Source organism: Panthera pardus, unplaced genomic scaffold (genome assembly GCF_024362965.1).
Source record: "Panthera pardus isolate Hobbes unplaced genomic scaffold, ASM2436296v1 HiC_scaffold_27, whole genome shotgun sequence".
Classification (NCBI taxonomy): Eukaryota; Metazoa; Chordata; class Mammalia; order Carnivora; family Felidae; genus Panthera; species Panthera pardus.
In genome coordinates, this window is record NW_026526843.1 from 58,969,965 (window position 1) to 58,997,772 (window position 27,808).

Consider the following 27,808-nt stretch of genomic DNA (forward strand, 5'->3'; position numbering starts at 1 on the left):
TTATACCTTGATCTCTGTAGCAATAGACTGTCTGCTGTCCTCTATACTTTTTTCAAGCTCAGCGATACATTTTATGAATTAATTTAATTATTATTAATTCTTGTTGCGTTATATCGCTTACATCGTTTTGGATCAATTCGTTAGCTGTTGCTACTTCCTGGAGTTTCTTTTGAGGAGAATTCTTCCGTTTCGTCATTTTAGATAGTCTCTGGGCTGGCGCCAAACTGCAGGGCACTTCCCCTGTGCTGTCTTGAGTAATTTGTGTTGGTGGAAGGGGCTGCAGTTAGACCTGATGTCTGTCCACAGTCCACTGCTGGGGCCACAGTCAGACTGTTGTTTACCTTATCTTTCCCTCTGCCAGGGGCAGGACTCACTGTGGAGTGGTGTGGCCCCTTTCTGGGCTACTTGCACACTGCCAGGCTTGTGGTGCTGCTTCTATGGGATCTGACGTATTAGCTGGGGTGGATCCGCAAGGTGCACATGGCAGGAGGGGCAGGCTTAGCTCGCTCCCTTCCCCTCCCTTGTTCGCTTAGTCCCTCCCCTGTGGGAGGGACCCTGCAGCACTGGGAGGGAGGCAGACCCGTCGGAGGGATGGATCCATAGAAGCACAGCATTGGGTATTTGCGCAGATAAGCTGATATTTTAAATAATATCTTCTGAATTCTGTTTACACATTGCTGACTCCTTATGTTTCTGTTTTGGGCCAGTAAATATAGCATAAACTTGTTCTCTCAACTTACACAGGCTTGTCTAAGAAAGTTATCCAATAATTCCTTAACAATAACCTCCAAACATGAAAACAAATCCTGTGTCTATAAATTTTGTTTCACTGAATATCTCCATGAACTTCATTTAGTGAGTTGATTGTCTACAGATAATGATTTTACTGAACATTGATCAGCTAAATAACATTGATCCTTTTTTGCAAAATAACACTGGGGTAGCATACTATAAGAATAAAATTAAAATAATACAGGTTTTTAAAACTATCTTATGACCTGTTTTTTTGGTGATATCAAGTGGTTATAATGACACCACCATTGCAGAACAAGTGCTCTAATTCATTCATACTTCCCTTTTGTTGCAATTGTGAGCTATTTACTGTTTAGCACTAGTCTGAGTTTGTGAAAAAAATAATAATTGTTTGTTAAAATTATTGCACACTTTTCTCAGTGTTGTATATTTGTTTAGTTCTTTTCAATTGACATTGTACAGAATTCACAAAAATGAAATTTAGTCATTTTAGGGAGTTGACAAGATGCATCTTTTATATGATAAATGCAACATTATCATTATGTAAACCTCATTTACTATGGAATGTATCCCTGTTTCCAGCTCATTAAGTGAATAAAACATATTTTCATGTTCCAGTAGGCATCACTGTTCTGTAACTAATGGAATAATCTTTAGAAAAAAAGAAAAACAAGACATAAAGTGATAAAATAATTCCAAATAGAATGGAATGAAAATATGTTGCTAGAAACATTCTACCAAAATATTAAGATAAACTGGGAAAGATAAAACTGGGATGAGGAAGTGGTCTTCTTAAGATACTAAATCATTTGCTTATTAAAACCTACTAAATATGTAACAGGTGATCCAGTTGTTTTTCATGCTTTAATTAAATCACCCTAAAATTTTTTTTACAAGGTATTATAATGAAATCAAATAAACAAGTAGATATTCTTTTTTACCTTTTCTTTGTTTGATGGAAAATTCAAGTAATTAATTTTGTTCTTTCTGAAAGAATTACCTGCCAGTCTACAAATAGACTAAATATTTTCAAAGATGTTGTTATCTAACCATGAGGCATTCTTGACCATCATCCAAATTCACACCCATTAATTTTATTCTAAGCCTTACTAATTAAGCTTCAGTAGCCTTTCATATATAATAAGAATGGTGCAAGAATGCTGAACCAGCTCAAACCTAAAAAGACAGACAACTAGGGACACTTGGCTGGCTCAGTCAGAAGGGCAAGCAACTCTTGATCTCAGGGTCATGAGTTCAAAACCCACGTTGGGTGTAGATATTACTTAAATAAATAAATGAAAACTTAAAAAAAGATACAACCAAACATTATCTCCACTTGCCTACAGTGATGGTACCTCTTAACCAAAGGCTCTTTAAAAATCTGATGAAACATACTAAAAACACAATAAAAAAAAAACAAAAACAAAAACAAAAACTGATATCTAGGAGAATGACCAAGAGCTCACAGAAGGAACAACTTCATCAATAGCACAAGATGTCTTGATTTCACTACTTGTTAGTAATGACTATAATAATAGTATCTTATATTTGTATAGCACACAGTACTTTTGCATACATTATCTCAATAGCTATGCAAGTAGAAATCATGCCATACTTTTTCTATTCCAGGATTGATCTGTTTATGGAAATACAGCTGCCTGAAACAATGGACCACATTAACGATATTAACATAAGAGGTACATATTGAGTTAGAGCTTATATCTATATAAACTTTTGTCTCTGAAAACAAAAGCAAAAACTTTGTTAGAGCACAACAATGGTAGATACTACTATATACCAAACAACCCATGTTTTTTATATGAACTATGGTCTGCTGTCCATATATTTATTTAAACTCTTTATGAAGCAAATTATATTTTAAGCCATATACCCACTTAAATATTGCAATGTAAAATATTTTTCCCACTGGGTAAAGAAGTGGTTCTTGTATTTTTTTTATTGCTAATGCATTCACATAAATTCAAATTCAGAAGGTACAAAAGAGCATAAAGTAAAAATAAGTCTCCCTCCTTCCCATTCCTTGTTGAAGCCACCTATATCTCCTCCTTCAAGGCAGCCACAGTAATCTATTTCTTTTGTCACTTCACAAAGATAATCTGTGTATGTTTAAGCACCAGCACACTTTTTTTTAGTATAAATTCTACCAGCTTCATCATTCTGTACTTTGCTTTTTCCATTTAACAACATATCTTTCAGATAATTGCATTGAAGTAGGGAAAGAACCTACCTTACTGTTTCTTGTATCCAAATATAAATTTGTATACTATTTCTCTCTAAACAGTTGTCCCAATATGGTAGCCATTAGACATAGGTAGATATTGAGCACTTGATGTGTTTGTCTGTATTGGTTTGTACTATAAGTGTAAAATAAAACAGATTTCAAAGAATTTGTATTAAAAAAGAAAGTAAAATATCTCAATATTTTTGTGTTGATAACATGCTGAAATATTTTGGATTTTTTGTTAAAAACATATAATTAAATTTTTTACCTGCTTGTCTTTTAATTATTTTAATGTGATTATTGGAAATTTTAAAATTATGCATGCAACTTGCATTGCATTTCTATTGGATAGCACTGATATAAATGGAGTTTCATTTATTTAAGCAGTCCCTATTAGTGGACATTGAGAATCTTTTAATTCATTTGCTATTGCAAACAATACTGACATTATTAACATTTTTTAAGGTTTTACTTTTCTTATTTATTTTTGAGAGAGGAAGCAAGTGAGCAAGGAGCAGAGAGAGAAGGAGATAGAGAGAATCCCACAAGGGGCAGAGAGAGAGGGGGAGAGAGAGAATCCCACCAAGATTCCACACTGTCAGCACTGGAGCCTGAAGCAGGGCTCGAGATCACCCAATGTGGGGCTTGAGTTTACCTTACATGGGGCTCAAACCCATGAACCGGGAGATCATGACCTGAGCCAAAGTAGGATACTTAACTGACTCAGCCACCCAGGTGTCCTAACATTATTAACATTTTAAATTATCATTTTGTTGGGCAGATGAAATTCCTGCAAAAAAATGTATGCATATTTTATATTTTGCTAATTAATGCTAAATAGTCCTCTATAGAGGTTACAAAAATTTTCACTCCCATCAACAGTGTATGAGCATATGTTTTTTCCATACCTTGACAAAAATGATGTCAATATTTTTTTCATCTTGGTCTTTGTACTGTGACATTTGCATTTTTTGTGATTGGTTTTGTATTGTGACATTTGCATTTTTTGTGGTATTAAGTTACATTTTTTAATATTTTGAGTATGTTTAAACATTTTTTTTCATATTTTAAGCATTTAATTTTATGTAAATTAATTCATTTATCAAATATTTATGGAGTGAATACAATATTCCAAATTTTTTATAAATTTTATAACATAAGAGTGAACAAAACAAAAATATCTCTTTTCATACTGTTTAAATTCTGGTGGAAAAAATAGTATATTAGAGGGAGAAAAATGAAATGGGAAAAAGAAAAACTGTGGCAGATAAAACAGATTTCAAATGTAGTTTAAGTGGAGTATGACCTTTCTCTTAATTTTCCTTTTTGAAATTTTAATTATTTTTCTCTTAACTCTTTATAATTACTTCTTTCTAATAACATCACCCCTGTCACAAACGCAAACAATATACATAAGAATGTTCTTACACACACACACACACACACACACACACACATCTTGAATGCTCAAAAAAAGTTTAGAGCAATATAAGTGGAACTTACCTAATAATTCTTCAGCCAGGAAGAAGAACTTGAGCCAAATTCTGAAGGATGATTTGAATAGATGGAAAAGAACATACATTATAATGCAGAGGATAAAATAAACCTCACATTTTGAAGAAAGATATGTCTAACCAAGACGAGGTAAAATTTTGGGGGAACAGTTAAAGGGAAGATTGATTAGAAAAAATCAGGGCAAGACTCTGGAAGGCTTTATGGCTAAAGAATAGAGACTATCACTGACAATGGGGAGCCACTGAGAGTTTGTGTACTGTAAAATGACAGGTTAAGAACATTATGTCAGAATAATTATTTTAGTATTTTCTTATTTATGGTTTATAAATATTCCAGTACCTGCTTTACTTTTCATTTTCTAAACTTATTGATATCCTTGTATGTCTCCTAATGTAGAGCTCCAAACAGAGCTTCAAATTTGCTCATATTCTGATAGCCTGAGATAATGACTACAGTGTTCAATATATTTTAAAATACATGTTTGAGATTGAACAGTTTGAATTCCAACTTAAGGAAGATGGAGCCTCTTGATTATTATAAAAAGTAAATGTAATGACTTTTTCAGTTGCAACCATGAGAGCTTAATTTTTTTCAGTAATAAATGCATCTATAAAAATATTAAAGAGATTGAAGAAAAAGATGTGTTTGAAAAAAATGAATTACTGAAAAAAATTAAATTGTTATGACTAAAATATTAAGTGTACAAAGTCATTTCAAAAAACGTAGAGATTCAAGCCTAAGGAATTTACTCAGATTTGCAAGATGTCATATTTATTTTTTGATACTTATTCAACTCTTATTTTGCACATTTGACTTGTTTGAATTATTAAATGACTGTGTTATGTCCCAGTTTTATAGTGTTCTGCCATATTCCAATTTCATGTGCATATTCTGTATGTGCACTATTAGACTCCTTTTCTAAGGTATGATTAATAGTGTCTAGTTATCAATATTTAATGAATTGCTAGCAGAAGGAGAGTGTTGAAAAATTAACAGGAGACTAGATAGGGTCCTCTAACTAAAATGACTACTAATTCTACTTGCCTTTTCATTGAAGCCAAGCTTGCATAAAAGTAAAAGTTTCCTACATTTTTGATTTGATGGCCCTGGAATATATTATCCAAGTTAGACTTCCTCATCTTATGTGAAACAGAACTTAAATTGGACTTCCTTTTCTGGGCTATTATTATAAATCCTGTGAAGCTATCAAATTCTTTCCAACTGTCAAATGTATTATTCTTGTTAACGTGACAACCTTTGCTCTAAAGATCATAGATAAACTAAATTGTTAATAGTCTTGAGCTCTGAATAAAGGAGATAATGCCAGGATTTAATAAGCCAGGCATAGTGAGAAATATATTGGGACAGCGACTAAGGCTTAAATATCCCTATAGGAGGAAACTTGGAATCTATCCAGCCAAACACACTTGCTAAAATTAATATCATAATGTAGCTGTACACCAAAGACTACAGGAATATGATGTAGGAATCATCAGATCATGTTTTCTGAGAAACAATATACAATATCTATGCAGGAGAACCTTTACGCTGGACTGGGGATAAATGGCTGTTTTACATTTTAAATCTGTGTACAATGTTGGTGAGATTGTAAATTGATATGGCTATTGTGGAAAATAGTATGGAGATTCCTCAAAATAAAAATGGAGCTAACATATAATTCAGAAATCTTACTTCGGGGTACATACCAAAACAATTAAAAGCAGGTTATTGATGAGACATGTACACACACATGTTCATAGAATCACTATTCATAATAGGCAAAATATGTAAACAAACTAAATGTCCATCAATGAATGAAAGAATAAAGAAAATGTGGAATACAAATACAATAAAATATTATTCAGCCCCCCCCAAAAAAGAAGGAAAACCTGCCACTGGTGACAACATGGATGAATTAAGGGCACATTATTACACTAAGTGAAATAAGTCAGATAGAGTAAGAAGTACACCATATAATCTTACTTATATGTGGAATCTTAAAAAGTTGAACTGATAAAAGTAGGGTGTATTACGGTGGTTGCCAGGGGCTGAGGAATGAGAGACATGGGGAAATTTTGGCTACAGGGTATAAAATTTCAGTTACAAAATAAATAAGTTCAGGAGATCTAATGCATAGCATGGTACTATAGTTAATAATAATTTTTTCATATTTAAGATTTACTAAGAAAGTATATCTTAAGTGTTTATCCAAAGAATAAATATCACTATAGACACAGGTTGCATATTCTGAACACTAAAGTTTACTCTAAGAGATTTCATCATGTGCAGGAGTAAAAATTTGATTAGCCAAAGCATATTGTGAATGTGGTCACCATCCAAGTTCCTCCATCCTGAAGGCATGCTGTATACAACTGCTATATATTTTAGTATATTTTATTAATACATGGACATTTCTTAACTATTTTTTACTAAATACAAGTGACATTACATTCTGAATTTTTTAAATAAAATGTTGGAGTCCATGTTAATGAAACACTACAATTAATTGAAGATAAACCTGTGCATATAAATTATATGCTACTCTCTTTTTATGCTGCACTTGTTAATTGTGATCTTGTACTTAATATATTAGATTTAAAAATAATTTCAAGGAAATTTAATGTGATGTACAGCTTCCTGTCTGTGTGTGTCTATCTCTGTGTATACATGGATACATGCATATGTATCTGCATAAGATACAAAAAGAGTGATAGATGAATGTAATATACAATGAAAGAAGGAAGAGCAATGCATGTTCCTATCCACACAATACAAATACTTTAACAAAAATAGATCCTAAGAGTTTATACTATATAATCTGTTATCCAGATTATACTTATATTACTTACATATTTTTTGCACCAGGCACTATTCTAAGTAAACACTTTACCTGCAGACCTTAGCTTATTTCTAACAATACATTTATAATACATAATATTATTTCACCCAATTTAAAGACAAGAAATTTGAAAAATAAGGAGTTTATCTTACTCATCCAATATTATTTACTTAAAAATCATTGGAACCAGAATTTGAACTCAAGAAGTTTCAGCCTGTGGTTCATGAGTGCTTCTCAAGTGCTTTTGCCTCACCCACTCCTTTTCTGTTATTGAATTTATCAAAAATTTCATTATGTTCTTATCCCCAAAAAGTGTAGAAATTTTCCATTTTATTTCTTTTATTTTAGTGGTTATTTTATAGGCTTACATGTGCATCTTGCTTAAGAAATCCAAATTAATTCAGATTTCAATTATGTTCAGTTTCAATATAAGAGATTTAGAGCACTTTATTCTAATAACCGTATCCTCCTTAACTTCACTTAACATTATAGTTGTCTAGTATTTTATGATCACTTATTTTTTGTAGTACATCAAACAAATTTCAACTTTATTTTTAAAGTTATACTTTATATTTAAAGTCACTGTTGTGACTATATAGCCAATGGTTATATAGATTTAACAATATGCTAAATAATTTCATTTTCACTGTTGCTTCTTTTTTATAAAATAGATTTATTGAGATGCAAATAACATATGATAAAACTCAACAATTTAAACTGTGTAATACCGTAATTTGGGTATATTCACAAATCCATGCAATCATGACCACAATCAATGAGAGAATATTTCTGATACCCTGAAAAGGTATAAAAGAAACTGATTTTTACCAGCCAACTCACCATACTATACTCCCCAGCTCTAAGCAATCACTAATCTACTTTCTTTTTCTATAGATTGGACTATTATGGCCACTTTGTATACAAAGAATAATACAATATACATTTTTTTGTGTCTGACCTGTTTTATTTAGCATAATATTTTAAATGTTAATCCATGTTGTAGAATATATCAGTATTTCATTCCCTATTGTTGTGGAATTATGCTTTATTGTAGAATTCCGCCTTATTGCTGAATTCCATTACATGGATATTTCCAGTCATCATGTGATGCACACTGATGTCATTGCCACTTTTGGCTATTTTGAATAATGCTGCTATAAATATTTATGCACAAGTTTTGTGTGTTTGTGTGTGTGTGTGAGCATATGCTTTCATTTATCCTAGGTAGATGCTTATGCATGGAAATTCTCAGTCCTTTGGGAACTTTGTAATAAATTTTCTAAGAAACTACCAAAACTGTTTTCCAAATTGTTTGCATTATTTACATTCCTGTCAAAATATACGAGGGTTCCAATTTTCCCATATCCTTAACAGCACTTGATCTTGTCTGTTTTTTTTTTTCCCTAGCCACCATCGTATGTAAGAAGTGTCTTCTCTTTGTGCTGTTTATTTACCTTTTCCTAATGACTAATAACATTAAAAAAACTTTTCATGATCTTTTTGATCATCTGTATATCTTCTTTGAAAGAAATATTTAGTCAGACTTTTGATTACTTTTTAATTGGGTTTTTTATTTTTATTATTGCATTGTCAGAGTTTTTTTAAATATTGTCTACATACTATTTCTTTATCAGATATATGATTTTCATATATTCACCCAACTGAGATTTCATAGGGATTGCACTGAATTATTAGATCAATTTGGAGAGTATTGACATATTAACTTTTATAATCGAGGAACATGGGATAATTCTCTATTTATTGTAGTCTTTATTTTTTCTCAAATATGGTTTCTGGTTTTCAGAAACAAACTTTCCAACGTTGGTTATATTTATTTTAAATTATTTTGTTATTTTTGTTGATATTCTAAGTTGAATTATTTTGTTAATTTCATTTTCAGATTGTTCATGCTAGTGTGTGGAATTACAACAGAATTTTTTGAGAGAGAGAGAGTGGGGAGGGACAAAGGGAGAAGGAGAGAGATAATCCTAAGCAGGCTCCATGCCTAGCATGGAGCCTGATGTGTAGCTTGATCTCATGGCCATGAGATCATAACTTGAGCTGAAATCAAGAGTTGAATGCTTAATTGACTGAGTCACCCAGGTGCCCCACAATAGATTTTTGTTTGTTGATCTTATATCCTGAAACCCTGATTCATCTGTCAGTTATAATAGTTTTTAGCGGTTTCCTTGAGCTTCTGTGCATACAAAACCATGTCATCTGCAAATACAGATTTACTTCTTCATACCCAATATGGTTGCTTTTTAGTTCATTTTATTGCCTATTCCCATGATTAAGACATTAAATATAAGGCTGAATATATGTGGGCAGAGCACACATCCTTTTTGTAAGATATCTGGCATAGAATAAGATGTTAGCTGTGGAATATCCTTTGATGACCACTTTCAGGTTGAGGAAGTTCACCTATTCCAGGTTTGTTGAATTTTTATCATGAAATTGTGTTGGCTATGGTAAAATGTTTTCTATTGTCTCTGACATGACAGTGTAGGTATTGTCTTTTATTCTATTAATATAGTTTATTATAACATAATATTTTGTGTTAACCTTAACTTCCTGAGATTAATACCACTTAATGATGTCATACAGTTATTTTTATATGATGTTAGCCTCAGTGTTCTAATATTTTTCTGTGGATATTGGCATCTATACTCATGAGATACATATTAGTACACTATTTTCTTGTGGTATCATTGTTTGGATTTTATATCATGGAAATATTGGCCTCATAGAATCAGTTAAGAAGTGTTTTATCATCTTTATTTTTGGAAGAGTCTGTGAAAAATGGGTGTTATTTTCCTAATATTTGGTAGAATTCACTAGTGAAGGCATCCAGGAATTATGTGAAGTTTTGGATTGCTAATTCAATCTTATTATGGCTATAGGTCAATTTATTTTTGTATTTCTCATTTTGTCAGTTTTACTTTTCAATGTTTCTTTGTAGGAATTTGTCCATTAACTGAAAGTTATATAATTTGTTACCATACAGTTACTTGTAGTATTCAGTTAAAAACTGCTGTGTTCATAAACTTGGTTGTGATGGTCACATTTTTTTTCCTCCAGATTTTAGTAGTTTTAGCCTTTTAATTCTTGGCCAGTCTAGAGATATGTTACTTTATTAATCATTCAAAGAACCAAATTTTCTTTTTATTTGTATTTTTTTTAATTTGAGTATAGTTCACCTACAAAGTTACATTAGTTTCAAATGTACAATATATTTATTCAAGTTCTCTTTACATTATGTTGTTGTCACAAGTGTAGCTACCATCTTTCATCATATACCACTGCTAAAATATCATTGACTATATTCCCTATGGTGTGCCTTTTATTTCCATGAATTGTTCAATCCATAACTGGTAGACTGTATCTCCAATTCCCTTCACCCGTTTTCCTCACCCCCCAACCCCTCTTCCCTCTGGCAACCACCATTTTGATCTTCATATTTACAGATCTGATTATGCTTTTTGTTTATTTATTATTTTTTCAGATTTCATATGAGTTAAATTACATGATATATTTTTTTCCGTCTGAATTATTTAATTTGGCATATTACCCTTTAAGTCCATCCATGTTGTTGCAAATGACAAGATCTCATTCTTTATATGGCTGCATAATATTCCATTTTATATAAGACTTCTTCCTTATCCATTCACCTATTGATCAGCATTTACATTGCTTCCATATCTTGGTTATTGTCAATAATGCTGTAGTAAACATGGAAGACATATATCTTTTTGGATTAGTGTTTGTATTTCACCAGGAAAACTGGATAGCTACATGAAAAGTAATAAAAGTGGACCACTGTGTAACAACATACACAAAAATAAACTCACAATGGATTAAATACTTAAAAATTATATAAGAGAACACAAGCAGTAATGTCTCTGACACCAGGAATAGTGAAATTTTTCCAGATAGGTTCTCTAAGTCAAGGGATGAAAGCAAAACTAAATTATTGGGCTACATCAAAATATAAAATTTTGTACAGCGAAGGAAACCATCAACAAAACAAAACTTAACCTTCTGAATGATGATATTTGCCAATAACACATCTGGTAATGGGCTATTATCCAAAATATATGAATAGCATGTACAAATCAACAATAAAAACTATGATTAAAAAATAGGCAGACAACCCTAGCAGACTTTTTTTTTTCTGAATAAAACATACAAATGGCCAACAGATACATGAAAAGATGCTCAACATCACTCATTATCAGGGAAATGCTAATCAAAACCATAATGAGATATCACCTTACACCTGTCACAATGGTTAAAATAAAAATTTTTTTAAAAAAGACAAGAAATAGCAACTGTTGGTGAGGATGTGGAAATAAAAGAAACCCTTATGCATTATTGTTGGAAATGTAAATTGGTAAGCCCACTGTGGAAAACAGTATGGAAATTCCTCAAAAACTTAAAAATAAAAATACCTGTGATCCTTTAACTCCACTACTAGATATTTACCCAGAGAACCAAATTTTAATTTTATTCATTCTATTGTTTTCTTAATCTCTGCTCCATTTATTTCCACTCTAGTTTTTATAATTTCTTTCCTTCTGCTTCAGTTGGGTTTAGTGTTCTCCTCTCACCTAAAGTGAAAAGACAAGTTTCAAATTTTCTGTCATTTTAAAGGTAAGCTGTAACATTTTAAAATGCAGCCCTAACTTTTCCTATAAGCATTAATTTAACTCTATCCCATATGCTATTGTATGTTGTGTCGACCTTTTAATTCATTTCAATACATTTCCTCCTTTTTGTTAGCGAATTCTTCTTTGACTCATTGATTATTTAGGGTTGTATGACTTATTTTTAACATCTTTGTTATTTTTCTATATATTTACCTTACTAATTTCTTCTTTTATTTTTTAATGTTTACTTATTATTGAGAAGGAGAGCATGAGTTGGGGAGGGGCAGAGAAAGAGGGAGACAGAATCTGAAGCAGGCTCCAGGCTCTGAGCTGTTGGTGCAGAGCCCAATGCGGGGCTCAAACCCACCAACCATGAGATCATGACCTGAGCTGAAGTTGGACACTCAACTGACTGAGCCACCCAGGTGCCCCTATCTTACTAATTTCTAATTTTACTCTATTGTGATTATAGAACATATTTGTTATGATTTCAATCATACAATTTAAATTAAGAGTTTTATACCCCACTGCATATTTTCTGAAACATGTTACATATACACTTCAAAAAAATGTGTATTTTCCTCTTAGTAGGAGGAATTTTCCATAGATGTCTATTAGGTATAACTGCTTTTTGGTGTCTTTGAGGTCTGTTTCCTTGCTGATGTTTTGCTTCATGCATTTTGGATCCCTGTTGTTTGGTGCTATATTAGTTTCCTAGGGTTTTCATAACAAAATATCATAGACCCTAAGACTTAAACAAAATGAATTTATTATTTTGGAGGCAATATTTGTTTCTTCTAATGGTCATGATGTATGAATCTAATCCTGGCCTCACTCCTTGGCTTGTAAATGGATGTTTTCTTCCAACCTCTTCTTTCTGTCTGTGTCTGTGTCCAAATTCATTTTATTTTTTATAAGATCAGCAGTCCTATGGTATTAGGGCCAAAATTGATGACATAATTTTAATTTTACTGCCTCTTTAACAAATATTTCATCATATATGGCTACATTCTGAGATATTGGAGGTCAGGACTATAGCATATGAACTTTTGAGGGGATGCAATTTAGCACATAAAAGGTGCATATGCATTTATAATTCTTATGTACTCAATTAATTGACCATTTATATTACAAATGCCCCTATCAGTCTCTAGCAACAATTTGTGTCTTAAGTCTATTTTCTTTGATATTACTATAACCACTCCTACACTTTGTTGACTACAGCTTGCATGGTAAGGCAGTCTCTGACTTTTTATAGCAAAACTATTTGAGTCTTTCTGGATTGAATATACCATATGGGTAGATTAAAAAAAAAAATTATTCTGCCAATCTCTGCCTTTAGGTTGATGCTTTTTATGCATTTATATTTATTGTAGTTCCTCATATGATAGGGTTTAAGTCTAATATTTTTTAATTTATTTTCTATATATCATGTATATTTGTTACTCTGTTCATCTATTGTTCCTTCTTTTGTTTTAATAGATGTTTTCTAGTATACCGTTTTAATTCCCTTTTGATTTTTCCCCTGTGATTTTTAAGTTATATTTTGTAATTATTTTCTTACAAGTTGTGCTGGGGATTATAGTTAAGTTTTTCCTGTATAAGAATCTATTTTGGATGGATAACAACTTAAATGCAAAGATATACAAAAAGTTTGTTCTATATAGCTCCAATCACTCCTTTCTTTCTTCGATTACTATCATAAACATTATATGTTTATACATTGTATGACAAACACTGGTTAATAACCATTGCTTTATGAAATTATTTTATAATGCACATAAGGTACAAAAGTATTACAAGCAAAAACTATGTTTATGTTCTCTTTTAAATTTAGCTATGGAAATACTTTCATGTTAAGATAACATATCATTTTTCATTTAAAATATTTTTTAAAGTTTTTATTTGATTTCCAGGTAGTTAATACACTGTATAATATTAGTTTCAATTGTATAATATAGTGATTCAACACTTCCATAAAACACATGGTACTCATTACAAGTGCACTCCTTATTTCCAATCACCTATTTAAACTGTCAGCCCTACACACCTCCACTCTGGTAATTCATCACTTTGCTCTCTATAGTAAAGAGTCTGTTTCTTGGTTTGCCTCTGTCTCTCTTTTTTTTGCATTCGCTCTTTTGTTATATTTCTAAAAATCTATATATGAATAAAATCATCAGGTATTTGTCTTTCTCTCACTGACTTATTCCACTTGTCAAAATATTTTCTCACTCTATCCATGCCATTGCAAATGGCTAGAGTTCATTCCTTTTCATGGCTAAATAATATTCCATCATATATGTATACTGCATCTTTCTTTTCCATATATCAGTTGATGAGCACTTGGGATCACTCCATAATTTGGTTATTGTAGATAGTTCTGCTATAAAAATTAGGGTGCATGTATCCATTCAAATCAGTTTTGTATTCCTTGGGTAAATACCTAGTAGTATGATTGGTGGATTTTAAGGTATTGTAATTTTAACTTTTTGAGGATCCTCCATGCAGTTTTCCACATTGACTGCCCCAGTTGGCATACCCAACTGGGGTATGCAAGAGTATTCCCCTTTATCCACATCCTCACCAACACGATGTTTCTTACATTGTTGATTTTAGCTATTCTGCCAGGTGTGAGGTGATGTCTCATTGTCGTTTTGAATTGCATATCCCTGAGGAAGAATCATGTTGAACATATTTTCATGTGTCTGTTGGCCATCTGTATCTCATCTTTGGAAAAATGTCTATTCACTTCTGCCACTTTTTTAACGTTTATTTATTTCTGAGAGAAAGAGACAGAGGGTGAGGGGGAGACGAGCAGAGAGAGGGAGACATAGAATCAGAAACAGGCTCTAGGCTCTGAGCTGTCAGCACACAGCCCAACGCAGGGCTCGAACTCATGAACCATGAGATCATGACCTGAGGTGAAGTCGGACGCTCAACCGACTGAGCCACCCAGGTGCCCTTCACTTCTGCCCACTTTTTTGTTGTATTATTTGATTTTGGGTGTTGTGTTTCATAATTTCTTTATACAATTTAAAGACTATTCCTTTACCAGACAAGTGACTGCACATGTAACCTGTCTCCCATTCCATAGGTTGCATTTAGGTTTGTTGATTATTTCCTTCACTGTGCAGAAGCTTTTTACTTTGAGGTAGTCCCAACTGTTGAATTTTGCTTTTAGTTCCCTTGCCTCAGGAGACATATCCAGTAAGAACTTGTGACAGCTGATCTCAAAGAAGTTATTATCTCTGTTCTCCTCTAGAATTTATATGGTTTCATTGTTCACATTTAGGTCTTTCATCCATGTTTAAATTCTTTTTGTGTATGGTATAACAGACTGGTCCAGATTAATTCTGTTGAACCTTGCTGTCCTGTTTTCTCAAAAAACACTTGTTGAAAAAAATACTTTACTCATATTGAATATCATTCCCTTCTTTGTCAAAGATTAATTGAACATATAATTGTGATTTCATTTCTTGGTTTTCTACTCTGTTCCATTGATCTATGTGTCTATTTTTGTGCCAGTACCATAATGTTTTGATCGTTATAGCTTTATACTATAACTTTTTTTAAAATAGACTTTATTTTCAAATTGGTTTCCATAGAACACCCAGTGCTCATTCCAACAAGTGCTCTCCTCAACTCCAATCATCTAGTTTTCCATCTCCCCCACCTTTCATCAATCCTCAGTTTGTTCTCAGTGCCCAAGAGTCTCTTATCGTTTGCCTCTCTCCCTCTCTGTTTGTAACTTGTTTTCTCTTCCCCTCCCCCATTGTCTTCTGTTAAATTTTTCAAGATCCACCTATGAGTGAAAACATATGGTATCTGTCTTTCTCTACCTGGCCTGTTTCACTTAGCATAATACCCTCCAGTTCCATCCACATTGCTGCAAATGGCCAGATTTCATTCTTTCTCATTTCCAAGTAGTATTCCATTGTATATATAAACCAGATCTTCTTTATCAATTCGTCAGTTGTTGGACATTTAGGCTATTTCCATAATTTGGCTATTATTGAAAATACTACTATAAATATTGGAGTACATGTGCCCCTATGCATAAGCAGTCCTATATCCTTTGGGTAGATTATTACCAGTGCTATTGCTGGGTCATAGGGTAGATCTATTTTTAACTTTTTGAGGAACCTCGACACTGTTTTCCAGAGTGGCTGCACCAGTTTGCATTCCCACCAACAGTACAAGAGGGTTCCCGTTTCTCCACGTCCTCTCCAGCATCTAGTCTCCTGATTTGTTCATTTTAGCCACTGTGACTGGTGTGAAGTGGTATCTCAGTGTGGTTTTGATTTGTATTTCCCTGATGAGGAATGACGTTGAACATCCTTTCATGTGTCTGTTGGCCATCTGGATGTCTTCTTTGGAAAAGTGTCTATTCATGTCTTCAGCCCAGTTCTTCACTGGATTATTTGTTTTTCGGAAGTGGAGTTTGGTGAGTTCTTTACAGATTTTAGATACTAGCTCTTTATCGAATATGTCATTTGCAAATATGTTTTCTCATTCCGTCGTTTGTGTTTTAGTTTTGTTGATTGTTTCCTTTGCTGTGCAGAAGCTTTTCATCTTCATGAGGTACAAATAGTTCATTTTTGCTTTTAATTCCTTTGCCTTTGGAGATGTGTTGAGTAAGAAATTGCTGCAGCTGAGGTCAAAGAGGTTTTTTTCTGCCTTCTCCTTTAGGGTTTTAATGGTTTCCTGTCCCACGTTCAGGTCTTTCATCCATTTTGAGTTTATTTTTGTGACTGGTGTAAGAAAGTGGTTTAGTTCCATTCTTCTGCATGTTGCTGTCCAGTTCTCCCAACACCATTTGTTAAAGAGACTGTCTTTTTCCCATTGGATACTCTTTCCTGCTTTGTCAAACATTACTTGGCCATATATTTGTGGGTCAAATTGTAGGTTCTATATTCTATTCCATTGGTCTATGTGTCTGTTTTTGTGCCAATACCATAATGTGTAGATGATTACAGCTTTGTAGTAGAGGCTAAAGTCTGGGATTATGATGCCTTCTGCTTTGGTTTTCTTCTTCAATATTACTTTGGCTATTCGGGGTCTTTTGTGTTTCCATACAAATTTTAGGATTGCTTGTTGTAGCTTCGAGAAGAATGCTGGTGCAATTTTGATTGGGATTGCATTGAATGTGTAGATCGTTTTGGGTAGTATTCACATTTTAACAATATTCTTCCAATCCATGAGCATGGAACGTTTTTCTTTTTCTTTGTATTTTCTTCATTTTCCTTCATAAACTTTCAGTAGTTTTCAGCTTACAGATCTATTACATTTTGGGATAGGTTTATTCATAGGTATTTTATGGTTCTTGGTGCAATTGTGAATGGGATCAGTTTCTTTCTTTGTCTTTTTGTGTTTCCTTATTGGTGTATAAAAATGCAACTGATTTCAGTCCATTAATTGTGTACCCTGTGACTTTACTGAATTCATGTATCAGTTCTAGAAGACTTTTGGAGGAATCTTTTGGGTTTTCCATGTAGAGTGTCATGCCATCTGAGAAAAGTGAAATTTTGACTTCACATTTGCTAATTTTGATGTCTTTTACTTCCTTTTGTTGTCTGATTCTTGATGCCAGGACTTCCAATACTATATTAAACAAGAGTGGTGAAAGTGGGCGTCCCTGTCATGTTCCTGATCTCAGGGGGAAAACTCTCAGTTTTCCCCATTGAGGATGATATTAGCTCTGGGCTTTTCATAAATGGCCTCTATGATGTTTAAGTATGTTGCTTGTATCCCGACTTTCATGAGGGTTTTCATCAAGAAAGGTTGCTGTATTTTGTCAAATGTTTTTTTCTGGATCTATTGACAGGACCATATGGTTCTTACATTTTCTTTTGTTAATGTGATGTATCACACTGATTGATTTGTAAATATTGAACTATCCCGGCAGCTCAGGAATGAATCCCACTTGATCATGGTGAATAATACTTCTTATATGCTGTTTAATTCGATTTGATAGTATCTTGTGGAGAATTTTTGCATCCACATTCATCAGGGACATTGGCCTGTAGTTGTATTTTTTTGATGGGTCTTTGTCTGGTTTGGGAATCAAAGTAATGTTGGCTGCATAGAATGAGCCTGGAATTTTTCTTTCCATTTCTATTTTTTGGAACAGGTTGAGAAGGATAAGTATTAACTCTGCTTTAAATGTCTGGTAGAATTCCCAAGGGAAGCCATCTAGTCCAGGACTCTTATTTGTTGGGAAATTTTTGATGACTGACTTAATTTCTTTACTAGTTATGGTCTGTTCAAATATTCTATTTCTTCCCGTTTGAGTTTTGGTATTGTGTGGGTGTTTAGGTACTTTTCCATTTCTTCCAGGTTTCCAGTTTGTTGACATATAATTTTTCATAGTATTCCCTGGTAATTGCTATTTTCTCAGGGATTGGTTGTAATAAATGCATTTTCATTGGCGATTTTATCTATTTGAGTACTCTCTCTTTTTTTTTGAGAAGCCTGGCTGGAGGTTTTTCAATTTTTTTTTAATTTTTTCAAACAACCAACTCTTGGTTTCATTGATCTGTTCTAGTGTTTTTTGGATTCTATATTGTTTACTTCTGCACTCATCTTTATTATTTCTCTTCTGCTTGGTTGGTGGTGTGTTTGCTGTTCTGCTTCTAATTCCTTTAGGTGGGCTGTTAGATTTTGTATTTTTTTTTACTTGTTTCTTGAGATAGGCCTGGATTGCAATGTATTTTCCTCTCAAGACTGCCTTCGCTGTGTCCCAAAGCGTTTGCATTGTTGTATTTTCATTTTCATTTGTTTCCATATATTTCTAATTTCTTCTCTAATTGCCTGATTGACCCATTCGTTCTTTAGTAGGATGTTCTTTAACCTCTATGCTTATGGAGCTTTTCCAACTTTTTCCTGTGTTTGATTTCAAGTTTCATAGTATTGTGGTCTGAAGGTGAACATGGTATGGTCTCAATTCTTTTACATTTATTGAGGGCTGTTTTGTGACACACTATGTGATCTATCTTGGAGAATGTTCCATGTACACTTGAGGAGAATCTGTATTCTGTTGCTTTGAGATATAGAGTTCTAAATATATCTGTCAAGTCCATCTGATCCAATGTATCATTCAATACCCTTGTTTCTTTACTGATTCTGTGTCTAGATGATCTGTCCATTGTTGTAAGTGAAGTGTTAAAGTTCCCTGCAATTACCACATTCTTTTCAATTAGGTTGCTTATGTTTGTGATTAATTGTTTTAAATATTCATGTGTTTCTGAATTCGGTGCAAAGACAATTATAATTATTAGCTCTTCCTGATGGATAAACCCTGTAAGTATTATATAATATGCTTCTTCATCTCTTGTTACAGCCTTTAATTTAATGTCTAGTTTGTCTGATATAAGTATGGCTGCTCCAGCTTGCTTTTGACTTCCATTTACCTGATAGATAGTTCTCCATCCCCTAACTTTCAATCTAAAGGTGTCCTCAGGTCTGCAATGAGTCTCTTGTAGGTAACAGATAGTTGGGTCTCGAGGTTTTTTTTATCCATTTTGATACCCTATGTCTTTTGATTGGAGCATTTAGTCCATTTACATTCAGTTATCATTGAAATATATGAGTTTAGAGCCATTGTATTATCTGTAGGTTTCATGCTTATAGTGATGTCTCTTGTCGTTTGTGGTCCTGGCAACATTTCACTCACAGAATCCCCCTTAGTATTTCTTGTAAGACTGGTTTAGTTGTGATGAATTCCTTCAGTTTTTGTTAGGGAAAACCTCTATCTCTCTTTCGTTTCTGAATGACAGGCTTGCTGGATAAAGGTTTCTTGGCTGCATATTTTTCCTGTTCATCACATTGAAGATTTCCTGCCATTCCTTTCTGGCCTACCTAGTTTCAGTAGATAGGTTTACTACTCCCCTTATCCTTCTACCTTTGTTTGTTGAGGCCCATTTTTTCCTAGCTGCTTTCAGTATTCTCTCTTTATCCTTGTATTTTACCAGTTTAATTATATGTCATGCAGAAGATCGATTCAAGTTACATCTGAAGGGAGTCCTCTGAGTCTCTTGGATTTCAATGCCTGTGTCTTTCCCCAGATTGGGAAAGTTCTCAGCTATGATTTTTTCAAGTACACTTTGAGCCCCTTTCTCTTTCTTTTTCTAGAATTTCTATGATACAGATATTGTTCTGTTTGATTGTATCACTTAGTTCTCTAATTCTCCCCTCTTAATCCTGGATATTTTTTGTCTCTTTCTCAGCTTTCTCTTTTTCCATAATTTTATCTTCTAATTCACCTATTCTCCCCTCTGCCTGTTGAATCCACACGTGGCCAACTCCATTCTATTTTGCACCTCATTTATAACATTTTTAATTCCATATGACTGTTTTTTAGTTCCTTGATCACTGCAGTAATAGATTCTCTGCTGTCTTCTATGCCTTTTTCAGGCCCAGTGATTAATCTTGTGACTGTTATTCTAAATTCCTGTTAAGTTATGTTGCTCATATCTGTTTTGATAAATTTTTTAGCTGTCACTTCCTGGAATTTCTTTTGTGGGGAATTCTTACTTTTCATCATTTTGGCTATTTTTCTGTTCCTTTTGAGTTTTAAAATTTGTTATGTGCTCTGCATCTGCATGCACTGCTATATTAAAGGAGGATCATACACTGTCCATGGCCTGGCCATTCAGGAGGTGTTTTTTTGGAGTGTTACTTGTTTTCTGTTGTTGTGACTTTGGTTATTTCATTTCTCTACTCATAGTGATATTTCAGACCCTCCATGAGGTGTGCTTTGATTTTTTCCTTGAAGTAGCCCTGGGACATGAAGGCTGGGCCATAGGGGACAGGGAGACAGGCTCTGCACCAAGAGATGATGCTTACGATGCTCCACTGTGCTGTCCCTCCATTCTGGGATCCCTTTGTAATATAACTTATAGTGTGCAACTTTGATGGTCAGGTTTGCTTTTCTTTTTCAAGGTGGTTTTGGCTATTCAGGGTCTTTTGTAGTTCCATAAAAAAAAATTCAGGATTGTTTGCCCTAGCTCTGTGAAAAATGTTAGTGGTATTTTGATAGGGATTGCATTAAATGTATATATTGCTTTGGGTAGTATAGATATTTTAAGAATGTTTGTTCTTTCCATCCATGAACACTGATCATCTTTCCACTTATTTGTGTTATATTCAATTTATTTCATCAGTGTTTTATAGTTTTCAGAGTAAAGACCTTTCACCTCTTTGGTTAGGTTTATTCCTGGGTATTTTATTGCTCTGGGTACAATAGTAAATGATATTGATTCCTTAATTCCTCTTTCTTTTGTTTCATTATAGGTGTATGGAAATTCAGCAGATTTCTGTACATTTATTTTGTAGCCTGCAAATTTAATGAATTCTTGTATGAGTTCTAGCAGTGTTTTTGTGGAGTTTTCCAGGTTTTCTTTATATATTATCATGTCATACTTCTTCCTTGCCCATTTGGATGCATTTAGTTTCTTTTAGTTGTGTGATTGCTATGGATAGGGCTTCCACTAATATGTTAAATAATAGTGATAAGTGTGGGCTCCCTGTCTTGTTCCTGACCATTGAGGAAAACCTCTCAATTTCCCTCCATTTAGAAGTATATTAGTTGTGGGCTTTTCATAGACAGTACTTATTATGTTCAGGTATGTTCCCTCTAAAACTACTTGGTTGAAGGTTTTTATAACAAATGGATGTTTTACTTTGTCAAATGATTTGTCTGCATTTATTGAAATGATCATATAGTTCTTATTTTTTCTTTTATTTAAGTGATATTTCACGTTAATTGGTGAAATTGAATAATCTTTGCAACCCAGGAAAAAAATCCCACTTGATAGTGCTGAAGGTTTTTGTAAATGTATTATTGGATTCGGTTTTATACTCTTTTTTTGATAATCTGTGAGTCTACAGTCAGCATGGAAATTGCCCAGTAGTTCTCTTATTTAGTGGAACCCTTAACAGGTTAAGTGTCATGATAATGCTGGTGTCATGGAATGAATTAGGAAGTTTTCCTTTGTTTTCATTTTCTGAAAATAGTTTGAGAAAAATAGGCATTAAATCTTCTCTAAAGGTTTCATAGAATTCACCTATGTATCCATTTTGTCCTGGACATTTTTTTCTCTGTTCCTCCTAGATCTGGATGTTTGTTTCATTCCCCAGATTAGGGAAATTTTCAGCTATTACTTCTTGAAACAAATTTTCTGCCCTCTTTTGTCTCTTCTCTTCTTCTTGGACTGCTATAACATGAATGTTATTACATTTTATGGTGTCACTTAGTTCCTTATACCTATTCTCATGTTGCATAAATCTTTTTTCTCTCTTCTTTAGCTTCATTATTTTCTGCTATTTTATATGTTAAGTCATTAATTTATTCCTCTGAACCTTGCAGCCTCCTATTCATTTCATAATGTGTTTCTGATCTCATTTATCGATTACTTTTTAAATCTTTTTACTGATTCTTTTTAAATATTTTTTCTCTGTGGTAATGGTCTCACTGATGTATTTTTTTCTCAAGCCTATTGAGTATCCTTATGATTGTTTCTTTAAATACACCATCAGGGATATTACTTATGTTTGTTCACTGTGATCTCTGGATGTGGGACTTTTGTTGTTATCATTTGATATTAATTCCTCTGGTGTTGAATTTTGTCTAAGTCTATACCTTCATCTCCGTGTTAGAAAACCAGTTATATAACCTGTTCCTGAAAGTAATGGCCTTATAAATAAGTCATGTGTTGTCCAGAGCGTAGCACTTCAGGGAGTGTCTCTAGTGTGTCCTGCCTGCACTCTACTGTTGTGTTTTGGCTACTCTATCTTTCAGGCCTTTCCTCTGCAGATGATCTTGCCTACTTTGGGAAATATTTGGTCCCTGGCCTAAATGTGGTCAGTTTTAACTAGGTGTGTTCTGGTCTGCTTGTGAAATGAGTCCTGTTACCTCTGCCCCCATACCTGAGGTCATGCAGAACTCTCTGGTTGGGAGATGTGTTGTAGGTAGGGTTTTGTGCTGATATATGGGAAAGAGGCCCCTATGCTAAGACTGAGGAAGATTTGATTGAGAAAGGCCCTTCCACCATAGCACAGGGGCATGGTCCTTGGTGTCAGCAAGAGAGGCACCCAGTGTCAGTCTTGTGCTTATTCCCACATGTGGCTCTCTTTTTTTATGCTGAGGGGCAGAGGAGGGAAATGATATTGTTACAGAACGAGGCTGGATCACTGCTGGAAAAAAAAAAACAAGCAGCACTCTATCTTGGTGGATCAGAGTTTTATTTTATACCAGTAAGCTCAGAGGAGATCCTTCTCCAGAGATCTGAGCCTGAGCACAAGCATGGGGGACAATTTATCATCTGTTACTTCTGCATTCCACGTTAGTAGTAATTTGGTGTACACAGCAAGCAGGGCAGGAAGAAGAACCTGGAAGAGGAGTCTCTAAACTAGGAACTAGAGCTTATGTTATTCCCTTCTGCCATCTTATGGTATATAACTTAACTTATTTTCCCAACAATACCAGACAGATCCTTTGTTCATAGAGATATATTATAGCAAATTTTGCCTCTCAAGGACACACTTTAATAAGAGGGAATAATCTCCCACTGTGTGCCCCAGGTACTCTTCACATCACTGTTTCAGTGCTGTTTGTCCCCTAGTGGTTTTCTTGCCTTCTCTCCAGGATCTGTGCAGTGCTCTCCAAGCCCACTGATCTTTAAAGCACCAGGTTTTGAGCATTGCTTAATGCAAGAACTCATGAAATTCAGCCCCTCTTGTTTTCCAAGCCAATGGATTAGGGGAAAAGTTATCCGTGTGCATTCCACTGTGTGGTCCTCTCTTTCTCATTCTATAACCAGGGCTCCTTCCCCTCCATAGCACCCAGGATCCATTTCTTCCCTAAACCAGGTCTCCAAATTTCCCATCTTTTTTGATGTGACTTCTCTCTTTAGTTTTTGAGTTTGTTCTTTCAGTCTTTGAGTCAATTTCTGGGGGTATTTAGGATGACTTTATAATTATCTAGTTGATTAGGATCTAATTAGGATTAGATGAGCCTAGGTTCTTCCTCTTTTGATTCTTTCTGCTCCTATGTGATTTAATGATTTTAAACAATCATACAGAATGTATTTAAGATTGTGTCTATAATTGAGATCAGTTAAATATCATTGAATGCTTGCAACTTCAATTTAAAAAAGAAAAAAAGGAAAATTGCCATGTACCTCTATTAAGCATAGAGATGATAGATTGTGTTCATTAACAAGGTCATGGATTGGAGGAACAAATATTGCTAAAATTTCTATACTACCCAAAGTTATCTACAAATTTAATGCAATACTTATCAAAATATGAACAGCATTTTTCACAGCACTTGAACAGATTCTCCTAAAATTTATATGGAACTAGAAAAGACCCCAAATACCCAAAGCAATTCTGAAAAATAAAAGAAAACCTGAAGCCATCACAATTGCAAACTTCAAATTATATTACAAAACTGCAGTGATTAAAACAGTATGGTACTGGGGCAAAAATAAACAGATCACAGGAACAGGACAGAAAACCCAGAAATAAACCCATAATTCCATGATACATTGATCTTTTACAAAGCAGGAAAGAATATCCAATGGGAAAAAAACAGTCTCCACAAGAAATGGTGTTGTGAAAACTATTCAGTTACATACGAAAGAATTAAACTGGACCATTTTCTTATACCATACACAAAAAAATAAACTCAAAATAAATTAAACATCTAAATAAATTAAACATAAACGTGAGACTTGAAAACATAAAAATACTAGAAATGAACACAGGCAGTAGCTTCTTTGACATCAGTCATAGCAAATTCTTTAAGACATGTTCCTGAGGCAAGGGAAATAAAAGCAGATATAAACTATTGGGACTTCCTCAAAATAAAAAGCTTCTGAACACCAAAGGAAACAGTAAATAAAACTAAAAGGCAACCTACAGAATGGGTGAATATGTTTACTAATGGCATGCCCTATAAAGATTTAGTTTCCAAAATATATAAAGAACTGATACAACTCAACACCAAAAAATATATAAAAAATAATGCAATTAAAATGTGATCAGAGCATATGAACAGGTATTTTTCCAAATAAGACCTCCAGATGGGCAAGAGACACATGAAAAGATGCTCAACATCACTCATCATTAGGGAAATACAAATCAAAACTACAATGAGATGTTACCTCACACTGGTCATAATGGATAAAATCAACAACACAAGAAACAACAGGTGTTGGCGAGGATGTGGAAAAAAAAACCTTCATGCACTGTTGGTAATGCAAACTGGTGCAGCTACTGTGGGAGACTGTATGGAGCTTCCTCAAAAATTTTAAAACTGGAACCTCCCTTCTATCCAGGCATTGAACGAATGGGTATGCCCAAAGAATAGACAATACTTATTCAAAGGGATACATGCATCCCAATGTTTGTTACATCATTACTTACAATATCCATAGAGATATAGAAGCAGCATAAGAATATTTTGATAGATGAATGGATAAAGGAGAAATTATATATGTGTATATATATATACACACATATATATATATACACACATATATATATACACACACACACACACACACACATATATATATATATATATGGATATTATTCAGCCAAAAAGGGGTGAGATCTTGCCATTTCGAAGGACATGGATGGAGCTAAAGAGTAAAATTCTAAATGAAATAAGTCAGTCAGAGAAAGTCAAATATCATGATTTCACTAATATGTGGAATTTAATAGATATAAACCCAGAAGCAAAGTGGGGTAAAGGGAGAGTGAGAAAAGCCAAGAAACAGGCTCTTAAGTATTGGGGAAAAAAATGATAGTTACCAGTGGAAAGGCGAGTGGGGGGAAGGGTTATATAGGTGATGAGGATTAAGGATTGCACTTGTTGTGATGAGCACTGGGTGATGTATGTAATAGTTGAATCACTATATTGTACACCTGAAACCAAAGAACTCTGTATGTTAACTATCATGGAATTAAAGTAAAATAACCTGAAGTTTAAAAAAAAAAACAATTACAAAGGCTGTGTTCTGATTTAAAAAAAATAATTGATGCAGAAATTACTGGTAGATGAAAGTTCTTCTAGAATAATAAAGGTCAAAAGTTGGCTTCAAAAAATTTAGCCAGGCAAACATAAATTTAATGGATAAAACATAAAGAATATGTGTCAGAAATCTTTTGCTGTAATTCCCTATAATATCTCAAATTATTAACCTTCCTCAGTGTCATATACTGATTTGTAAGACTAAATAAGAATACTTATGTCATTCCAATATCATAGGGTTGTTGTGATGATCACATAAAATCATGGGCATGAACAAACTCTATAAACCCTATCACAGTGATAGCACTGCCTGAGCACTGCCTGGGTTTGTTGATTTTGGTCATCTTTGTGTCCTATAAATTTTCCCTATTCTTACAAATATCTTGGTTACTTTTTCTCTTTGTATAATAGTGTAGATTTACAGACTTTGCAAAGTAAAACAAACTATAGCATTAAATACAATATTTGTTTTGCGAATTTGAAGGTTTTGAGAATATCACAGTGTGAAATGACTATTGGTGATATGTTTGTATGAAGTGAACTGTTTACGTGTGATTTGAAGGACACAATAAAACTTGCCTTTCTACCATCTTCCCCACTAGCGTATTTCCATGAAAGTATTTTTGTGGTTAAATATTTGACCTTTGTGAGTGTTTTGCTTAAATACAAATATTTTAACCTGCCACTCATTATAATATCACATAGTAGTTGAATGAGTTTATAAAATTAACTAGTGGAGATTGGAGCAGGAAGAAAATACAGACAAATTAAATTTGGGAGGCAATTGGAGGAGTGAAATGTCTAAAATACAAATTGGTTTTTAAGGAAGAAAGCTTAGTAGATAAACTGTGAAAACCCTGGGCTGCTGGAAGCTTGCAGGAAGTGTTTGAGTTATTAGTGGTTTAATGGGGGTTGAGAAAAGGAAAGACAGGTCACTAAAAGATGAGATGTAAGCCACCAGAACCAAACTTTTCTATTCACATGTTTTTTTTTTTTTTCCTTTCATGCTAAACCTGCTTCACAAATTCCTCGAAGTAGACATCTGCATCAACAAGCTTTTATTAGGCAAAAAAAAAAAAAAAAAAAAAAAATAAAAGTTATATCTTATGTTCAACCTATAGAGAAAACCAAAGAATTTAGCAATCTCTCTACCTATAAAGATTTTTTTTTAAATGCAGTGCTTTCTTGCTATCCTAATCTGATCATGCAACTTTAGCCATAAATGGCAGGCAGAAAAATCTAATAAAACTACTTTTGTATACCAAACAATACAAGATCCACTCAAGGTAGCACCAATCTCATAATCTACAAATTCCCATTTTATTAAGTCCACTAAGGAGAACAGTACCGAAGTGCCCATTCAGTGACACTGGAGTTGTGAGAGGTTTTCCATCTGATTGCAGTACTTTCTGTTAATTATTAATGAAGGGATCTCCTCCCAAAAGCTGCCATTCAACTGTCCAGGCTGAGGGGCTTAGGCATTCTGGATGCAAAAGCTCTCAACCATTGGAAGCACTTACTTCAAACATCTCATTCAAGATTTAGAATTCTTTTGTTGGTAGGTAGGGTCTGTGAGATTAAAGTGGAAAGACTATCATGAATACAGGGCCATGGGACCTTTTGAATTAAAGCCTAGAAATTCCATCTGGCTCATATCTGAATAGGTAGTTTCTTTTAAACCTCCTTGTAAATTACAAAATTTATATGGCAATATCTTCTCGTTTATAATGATGCATTTCATCTATCATATATTGGCCTTATTTGACTAT